This window comes from Hevea brasiliensis, chromosome 10, assembly GCF_030052815.1.
Source record: "Hevea brasiliensis isolate MT/VB/25A 57/8 chromosome 10, ASM3005281v1, whole genome shotgun sequence".
Taxonomy (NCBI): domain Eukaryota; kingdom Viridiplantae; phylum Streptophyta; class Magnoliopsida; order Malpighiales; family Euphorbiaceae; genus Hevea; species Hevea brasiliensis.
Genome location: NC_079502.1, coordinates 24100188 through 24109755, shown reverse-complemented (window position 1 = coordinate 24109755; position 9568 = coordinate 24100188).

Genomic DNA, 9568 nt, shown 5'->3' with positions numbered 1-9568 from the left:
TCAACATTTACAAATGCAATGCAATGGTATGTACTCTATCTAGGCCCAGAAACGCCTAAACCGATGCTCTGATACCACTAAATGTGACACCCCTTACCCGTCTACAGTGTAGCTGTAACACCCTCTCGGTAGCAACTCCGTACATTCTACTATTCCGGTGATCAGTGTCGGTCCGGACAGCTAGAACGTCCGGAAAAATATTTAAACTAAAGTCAGGAACCATAATTAACTCAAATATTAATAAGAAAAATTTAGAAAAAATTTTTGAAATAAAATACAACCAAGTTAAACGAGCCGGTGCCCAAGCGATGGGTAACCAGAGTGAAGTTGCGGTTCTCGCAACGAGGAGCCTTAGACCCGGGGAAAAATTCATAAAATAATTTTTGGGACTCCAGAGAAGGGTCATTGAGGTTCCTATGGCATTAGAATGCCAAGAAAATATTTAGAAAAATTTTTCAATCGGTACAGACAATTTTGACCCGTTAAGCCAAACGGAGGGCATTTTGGTCATTTCGCCTTCAGAGACGATTTTTGGCCGACTTGTCCAGTTGAGTAAATAATTATTATGATATAAAATATGAATTAAGGTTGATGAAAAATTAATTTAAAGTTAGTAGAAAAGAAAAGAAAAGAAAAATAAAGAAAATTAGGGATAATGACATCACATGATGTCATTATCTTACTCCCAACCAATCACAAGTTAACAAGCATTCTTAAAACATTTAAAAGATACAAAATGGACCAAAAATTCTGGTCATCTTCTTCTTCTTCTTCCTCAAAACGTGACCTCTCTTCCATAGCCCTCCATAAAAATTTCTTGCATCACTTCCATTTTCCCATGAATTTCCACTATAAAACCCTAGACACCTTTCATTAAAACTTGTCCATACCTCTTGGGGAAGTGTTTGGCAGCCTAGAATAGGAAGGAAAGTGAAGTTTGAGCTTGGAAAATTCTGCCCTACAAGAGGTTAGTGCACTTATACACCTTAAGCTCTTTATTTCCATGTTAGTGACTTGAATTGAGTAAGAATTTGTGAATTAAATGAACCAAATATATGTGTATGTCCACCATGAATTTCGGCAGCCCTAAGGAAGGAACAATGATGGAGTGTTTTTGATGGTTTTAATGGACTTAAAATGAATTAGAGATTATGTTTAAGGTGTATATACACATATAGAATGAATGAAAGTGCTTAACTAGGTGTATGGGTGAATTGAAAGGGAAAATTAGGGTTTTGGGAGTGAACTTATGAAATGATTAATGGACATTCTAATGGTCAATTAGTGACCATTTGAGGCAAGTTAATCATAATTTGAAGTGAGCTAATGTATGGCAAATTGAAATGGGAAGGCTGCCTAGAGACAGCAGCAATGAGGCTGTGATTCTAGCCCATTTAGACAGCCATAACTTTGGCTGTGTAGGTCCAATTTGTGTTTGGCCAATTGGACATGAAACTAGACTTATAATGGCACAATTTTGCTGAAGAAACCATGCCCAAAAGACCAAAGCAAGTGGACCAAAAGTTGGCCCCAATCCGAATACCCTGCAACAGCACCTGCAGAAATGACCAAATGAACAGTAACTGTTCATTTGGCCATAACTCACTGTAGATATGGTCAATTGACCTGAAATTTTTACAGCAACATGTTAAGACATAGAAAAACAACTTTCATGAAGAAACCTACCCCAAATTATGACCAAAACCTAACCAAAATGGCAGTCACAGTCACTGTTTATGGTACTGTAGATTTGGTAATTCTGCAGTTTTTCCAATCCGGCCAGCTGTGGTTTTTGGACCATAACTGGAGCTAAAAAACTCCAAATGGAGTGATTTAAAAAACTAAATTCAACTAGACAAAATAAGGAACAACTTTCATGTTTACCATTTCTTCAAATTCCCACTGCAAACAGTGCTTAATGGAACAGTAAAGTTAGGCTTCAAAAACTGAAAATTCTGCTTCCCTTGGTTTAAGTTTAGAAATGGTATTAATGCTTAATGCCAACAAGTTTTCAATGCAAAATGTGGTATGTTGGGTGTGTTAAAACCAATGTACCTATTTTCTATCCAAAAGTCAACATTTTTGTTGACCAATAAGGTGAATAGTGACACCAAAACTTGAAAATTCAAAATTTAAAATTAAAAATGCATCTGGGGGACTTTAAATTGCAATTGGCAATTAATACTAGCAAATGTAAAACTAAAAATGTGGGATCTTGGTGTAATTAGAATTAATATATCCATTAAGTATAAAAAGGTCAACATTTTGGGTTGACTAGTAAGGTGAATAGTAATCAAAATGATTAGTAAATTAAGATGAAGACCTAGAACCAATTCTAAGCTTAAATGCTTAGAATTGTATGACAAATGTGGACTATGCATCCTAGTCAAATTTGTTAAAAAGAAATTAAGGCTATAAATTTGAAATCCATGAAATATTTATGGATTACTTGAAATATGAAAAATAAGTCACCAAATTGATGTGAATAATTAGTTAGGGCTTATATGCCCATCACAAATGGAATTCATAACATATTAATAACTCAACTTGAAATATAAAAATTGTAATTACATGAGTAGATTCTTGAATGTATAAATGAGAAAGGAAAAATGTTTTGAATACAATGGAACATGTGAACCATTGTTTAGAATTGTGATCAATATGAATAACATAATGAATGAATAAATGAACCATATTAATGTATGAATGAGACATTAGTTCTCATTATTGTAGAGAGGAGAAGTATTTTGAGCACAATGATATAAAAGGATAATTAATGTGAATTGTGATCATATAAATGATCAAATGAATGTATGAATTATAATTGAAATTTATCATGAAATAATAAACTCATAAAACACAATATACTAATATATAATGATATTATGTGCCCTTGTATTGCCTAGACATGTGTGTCAGATTGGATAGTTTGGCATGCCAATAGGGTATTGTTTTAGCAGTACTGCGAAAGGCTTTATGCCCGTATTCATAGCTTTATGCCAACATTCATGGCTTTTATGCCCCATTATGTGTTATCATGGCTTTTTAGCCATACTGATTGCATACGTGGTTGACGTTCTGAGTCCCATGGTATGACGGCCAGAGGCACCGCGATGTCCTGAGCCAACGACCCGTTATCCAGTTTAGTCAGCCTGTCGTAGGTTACTTGGGCAGTGTAATTTATTAAAATAAATTAAGACTATTAGTAATTAAAAATATTAGAAATCAAATAAATGAGTTAATAAGACTTCAAAAGAATTAGTTAGAATTATGAAATGATCCAAACCACATAAAAAAAAATTGTTAAGTAAAATGATAAAAGAGTTGCAAAAATAGGTATAACTTAACTAAATATTTTAAATGTACCTTCTATTGCCATATAAATATAAACTGAGTATTTTTATTAATTCTGTATGTTGTACATTATCCCTGTGAATTTCAGAATTAAACGCTTTTAAAGCGAAACAAATGAGAACAAAAGATAATTAATATTAGACACATTGTATTAAATTAAATTGATTCTTAAATATTCAAATTATGCTTCGTTCTTTCTTTATTTGTATATTTTATTTTCTTGTTCTATTATTGCACCACTAAGCAGCAATGCTTAGCGCGATGGATTTGTTTCCTCGCGCAGATACTTTGACTAAGATTTTTGGAATCCAGATCTGCGGAAGTGGCTGGAGTATTCAAGATTGTCACCTCCTCAGCAATGCATGTAGATAGGGCCCATATAGATCATATTTTGTATTTAGTACAAAATGCTAGATATTGTATTATAATGTAGATTATGAGCAGGTAATTAATAGAAATGTAATGTAATTTAATAAATTAGCTTTTTCATATGTAATTAATTTATACATCATCTAAATTATGAAATTATGTAAATTAAAGAAATTTGAAAATTTTACTTATGTGATTTGAGCATGAATGAGATTGTATGGATTCGAAGACAGATTTGAAATATATAGATAATGCATAGAAATGAATATGAAATTGAGATATATGAATGAGATGGTTATGAAAATAATTGACGAGATTTTGAAATTTTCAAACAGGTAAATAGTAAAATACGTCAACTGGTAATAAAATAGGGGAAACTCCGCTGGTTTCTCCATCAAAAAATAATTAATATTAAAATATAATGAGATCAAATTATGAAAGGAATAAAGTAAGATAAGATAGGGTGCTCCGGCACCGAATGTAGCACACTTTGCTCGGCTACACTGTAGTCGGGTGAGGGGTGTTACAGTAGCCGAGCAAGTTATGCCACTCAGTGTGTCAGAACACCAATTCATGTTTCAATTTCAATTAATCCTTTTTAATTTATTTATTTATAATTTTTGATAAAACTAAATTTTTCCGCAAATTTTATAGAAAATCCGACAGAGTGCCGTCTATAAATTGGAAAAATAGTTCTTCTGAACCTGTTAAAAACACTCCCAATAATATCATCACCTTATTCTCAATCAACCTCCAATATATTCTCAACAATTTCTCAATTCACTTCAATATCTCAAAATTTTCATTCATTTCATATCATACCAAATTTAATGAGAAACACTCATATTTATTTCTGAACACAGTTCATAGATAATTACAGCAAAAATATGATTACATGAGTTTATAATGTACATAACAAAAGTTTACAAAATAAAAAATGGCAAAATATCAAAATATCCCAGATGGCCTAATGTCCTACCAAATGCACTGCAATGTGAGGTGACTCTGAACTCTGAGTGCAGATATGATGGGTCACCCAGTATGCGGTCTGCTGGGCTCCCCAGCTAAGTCTCTAGTACCTGCGCGTGGCAAAAGCGACGCGCTAAGCAATTCTGCTTAGTGGTGACAATATAAAATAAATTAAAATAAAATATGCAGAATGAATATTTACATTTCTGGGTAGACTTAGTTTCTAATATTTATTGCAGTGTTATTTGATTTAAGTTTGGTAAAATTTATTAACATTGCCCGAGTAACCTAATTTAGTCAACTGGACTAGACAAATGGGTAAACTGGCACTGGGTACTAAGTACCTCGGACCATCACACCATCGGTCACATTGTGTCTCCCAGTGTGCAACAGAACAGCTAATAAGCTGTAATAATTATCGGGGATTAAACCCAAGTATAACAACTCAATATCATAGCCAAAGGCTATTATGTTACAGAATGGCATGGGAAGCCATGAAACACAGAATGGCATGAAGCCATGCAGCGATCGCTAGCGAGAACCCTAGTGGCATGCCAACCTATCCAATCCAATCACATTAGGCCTACTAGGGCATTTAGCACTTTTCATTTAAGTAATTCTTTGAAATTGTATTTTTATGATTACTATTCACTTCATTGGTCAACTAAAATGTTGACTTTTGCATTGGCAATAGGTAAATTAATTTAAATATCATCAACATACCACATTTTGCATTTTTAACTTGGTATTGATTGCCAATACCATCCCTAAGCTTAGTGATAATTAGACAAAAATTTCAGTTTTCATGCTTTGTCTTTACTGTTCCATTAGTTATCTTTGCAGTGGAATTTTGGAAAAGTGATCAACATGAAAGTTATTCCTTATTTTGTCTAGATGAATTTCTTTTTTTGAATCACTCCATTTGGAGTTTTGTAGCTCAAGTTATGGCCTAAATACCATAACTGGCCGGATTGGACAGATTCCAAAATTCTGGGCAAAACTGATTCTGCCAGATTTGGTGACTCAAGTTTGGTTGGCAATTTGACTAGGTTATGGTCATAATTTGGGTTAGGTTTCTTCATGAAAGTTGTTGGTCTATATGTCACCTTGTTGCTGGTAAAATTTTAGGTCAATTGGACCTTTCTACATTGAGTTATGGCCAAATGACCAAATACTATTCATTTGGTTATTTTGCCCAGGCAGAGTGCAGGTCACCCGAATTAGGGCAAGCTTTTGGTCAAGTTGGTTTGATTTTTTGGGCATGGTTTCTTCATCAAAGTTGTGCCATTATGTGTCTAGTTTCATGTCCAATTGGCCAAACACCAATTGAACCTCTACAATTCAATTTATGGCTGTCCAAACAGGCTGGACTCACAGCCAAACCTGCAGGTTACACAAGGCAGCCACTCCAACCTCAAATCCCACAACCCAATTCACTTCATTTCTGGTTCAAACCAAACCAAATGGTCACTAATTGACCATTAAAACCTACTTCCATCATCATAAGATCAAAGTCTCATTTTTCAACCCAAACCCTAACTCAACAATTTCAAACTCATGCATTTTCACTTTATTTCATCAATCTACTTAGCAAATACATATTGTGGGCAGCCCTAATACCCTTTTAACTTCATTAAATTCAACACCATCAAACCCTAACCATGGCTGCCAAAAATAAGGGATGGCATACCAATGTCTTTCATCAAGTTTCTTTGTCATTTAATCACCAATATAGTGCTTAAACATGAAATTGAATTGAAATTTAAGGTTTTGGTCACTAACCTCTTATGGAGTGAGATTTCTCACTTGCTAGGGTTTCTCTTTTCCTTTTCTTTTTGCTCCCAAAAGACTTGCCAAGAGGTAAGAACACTTTTTTGTGTTGCTAGGTTAGGGTTTTGTTGGGTAGAAAGTGGTGGAATCAAGCTTTGAAAAGCTTGGTTTTGGTTAGCTATGGAGGAGGTGGTGACGCCAAGAAGAAGAAAGGAGAAGGTCTTCTGATTTTTTTTTCATTTTCTGCCCATTTAGCCTCTTTTAAATAAGATTATGCCATGTGTCAAGTTTTGATTGGTTGGGAGAATTTTAATGACATCATTATGATGTCATTATTCCATTTTCTTTCAATTTCTCATCATTTCTTGTCTATTTAATTTCAATTAAATTTTTAACAACATTTATTCATATTTTATGTCATATATTTCATTTACATAAATGGAAAAGTTGGTCAAAAATCATCTCTGAAGACGAAATGACCCAAAAGCCCTCCGTTTGGCTTATCGAGCCAAAATTGTGTGTACCGATAGAAAAATTTTTCTAAGTATTTTCTTGGCATTATAATGCCATAAGAACCTTAATAACCCTTCTCCGGAGTCTCAATAATTATTTTATAATTTTCCTCCCTGGTCTAGGGCTGCTAATGGCCTTCACCGTCACTTCCCTTTCGGGTTACCCATCCTTGGTGTTTCGGCTCGTTTAACCTTAGTGTATTTGGTTTCTAAAATTTTTCTTTGATTTTTATGAGCATTATTTAGTTACTTAATAAATCCTCACTCTAGTCTATTTATAATTTCAAACATTCTAGCTGCCCAAACTGACATTAGTCACCGGAACAATAGACTGTACGGACTAGCTAAAGTGAGGATGTTACACACTGTGCCCTGGCTGCCAGAAGTGTTACCTCTACCCCTGCCTCTGCCTCTACTAATTGTCTGTTGTCCTCTGTAAGCAAAACCTTGAACAGATCCCTCAGTGATAATAGGCAGCCCAGATCTGCGGGCACTAGTGCAATCTCTAGCAAAATGCCCACTTCCACCACAGTTGTAATAGGCTACTATGGCCTTATAACATACTCCTCCATGAGTCCTGCCACAAGTTTCACAAGCACGGGTAGGAAAGGAACCCTTAGATGTTTGCTGTCCAGAACTAGGTGGCCTCTGCCCTGAGAATCTTCCCCTACTAGATCCTCTGTTACTTGGTCCCCCAAAGCTCTTCCTCTTACCAGAATTGTTACTTGGACTCTGATCTGTAGGCTTACTGCTCTTCTCTTTTTCAGTGGTTACCTTCTCAGATGCCCCTTCCAGTTTTATCCTTTCCAATTCAAGGGCCTGTGATATCAACCCAGAGAAGTTGTCATGTCGAAACCCAACCACTTGCAATCTCAAACTAGGCCTCAAACCGGCCTCAAACCGTTTGCATCTGTCTCTACTGGTAGTGAGTAGGCTTCCAGTATAGTGGCTGAGGCGAGAAAAGTCTCTCTCATACTCAGCTACAGTCTTGTTCCCTTGCTTCAAATTGAGAAACTCCTGTAGCTTCATATCCACATAGGTATCAGGAACATACTTCTATCTAAACTCCCTTAGAAAGTCATCCCATGTCAGCACTGGCAGCTCAGCCAAACTGTCGGGAATGGTCTTCCACCACTCATATGCATCTCCACGCAGCAAGGAAATTGAATATTCAAACTTCAACTCATCTGTGCAGTGCAATTTCTTGAAGACCCTCTCCATCCGTTCTAACCATTGCTCAGCTTCCAATGGGTCCACTGTACCCTTGAACTCTGTTGCCCCATACTTTATTAACTTATCATATTGTCTGGCTGGGGATGGTGGTTGCCTTTGGAGGTGCTTGCAGTGCTTGGATCGTATATTGCCGACCATTTCTTTGAAATAATGTAGCCATCTGCTGAGTGAACTGAGCAGGAAACTGCATGGGTGGGAATGGTGCAGCCGATCCACTGGCATTCTGAAGAGCTGGGGCTTCCCCCTATACCTCAACTGCTACTGATTGCTCTACTGTGTGATCCCCCTCTTCCATATTGAATCACAAGGAATTCTACTCCCTGTACAACCAACACAAGGAGATTTCCCTCCATTAGTCCATATTTATGATGTAATGCACTATATGTATCAATAATAATAATTGAGCAGTTGTACTTATCAAAAATTTTCAAACATGCAATTTCAAAACTTGTATAAAAATCAAAGCTCTGATACCACTAAAACATGTCACACCTTATCTCTTGTAAGACACGACATGTTCTCGTAGCATACCTAATGAATCACTGAACTCCACCTACCGATAACCCATTAGTTATGCTACAAAGGATTTTAATACAACCACAGCTTTTTATCTTATCAATTCTTTTGCGAAAAACTACATGAGAATAGTTAAAATTCCATGTAAACATTCATTGGAAATAATGATAGACTAAATATTGCAAAAGTTACATTTTCATAAGTCTTAAAGTAAAATACAAAATAGTTACAAACTCAAAATATGATAGCAATGCAATGCTTTTAAATACAAACTGCTCAATATCCGTACATCCATACATATAGGTACAAAATACATCAAAAGGAAATTATTGGGGTATACCTACGATATATACCCATAATTAATACCAAAATGCTGCTTTCAAGTCTCTCACTCGGTAGCCTTCTCCTTTCCCTTACCTGCGATAGCATAAAGAAGCTATCGCTGAGTATATCACTCAGTGGTGCACAACTAATAACTTTAAAACTTAAGGTAAAACACAATTTGTCAAAGCATAATAAATCACATTTTTCTTAAGCATGAAAACTTCATCATAGTTCTAAGTTCATAAGAGCCATTTATTGGAATAACATTTCAAATGAGAAATCATACTTCATAAATCACAATTCACAAAGCATTAGTGTTGCCAACATCAATACACAGTTCAGGCCATGATACAAAATTTCATGATCAGTGCCGTGTTGTACACCATGACAAAGCAATCTCAACCTCACTAACCGTTATTAATGAAGGAAGGGCTAGCTAGCTAATGAGTACTCATGTAGTCTTACCCCACTAACCGTTATTAATGGGAGACATAATCAATATCAATTGCCAACCCTAAGTA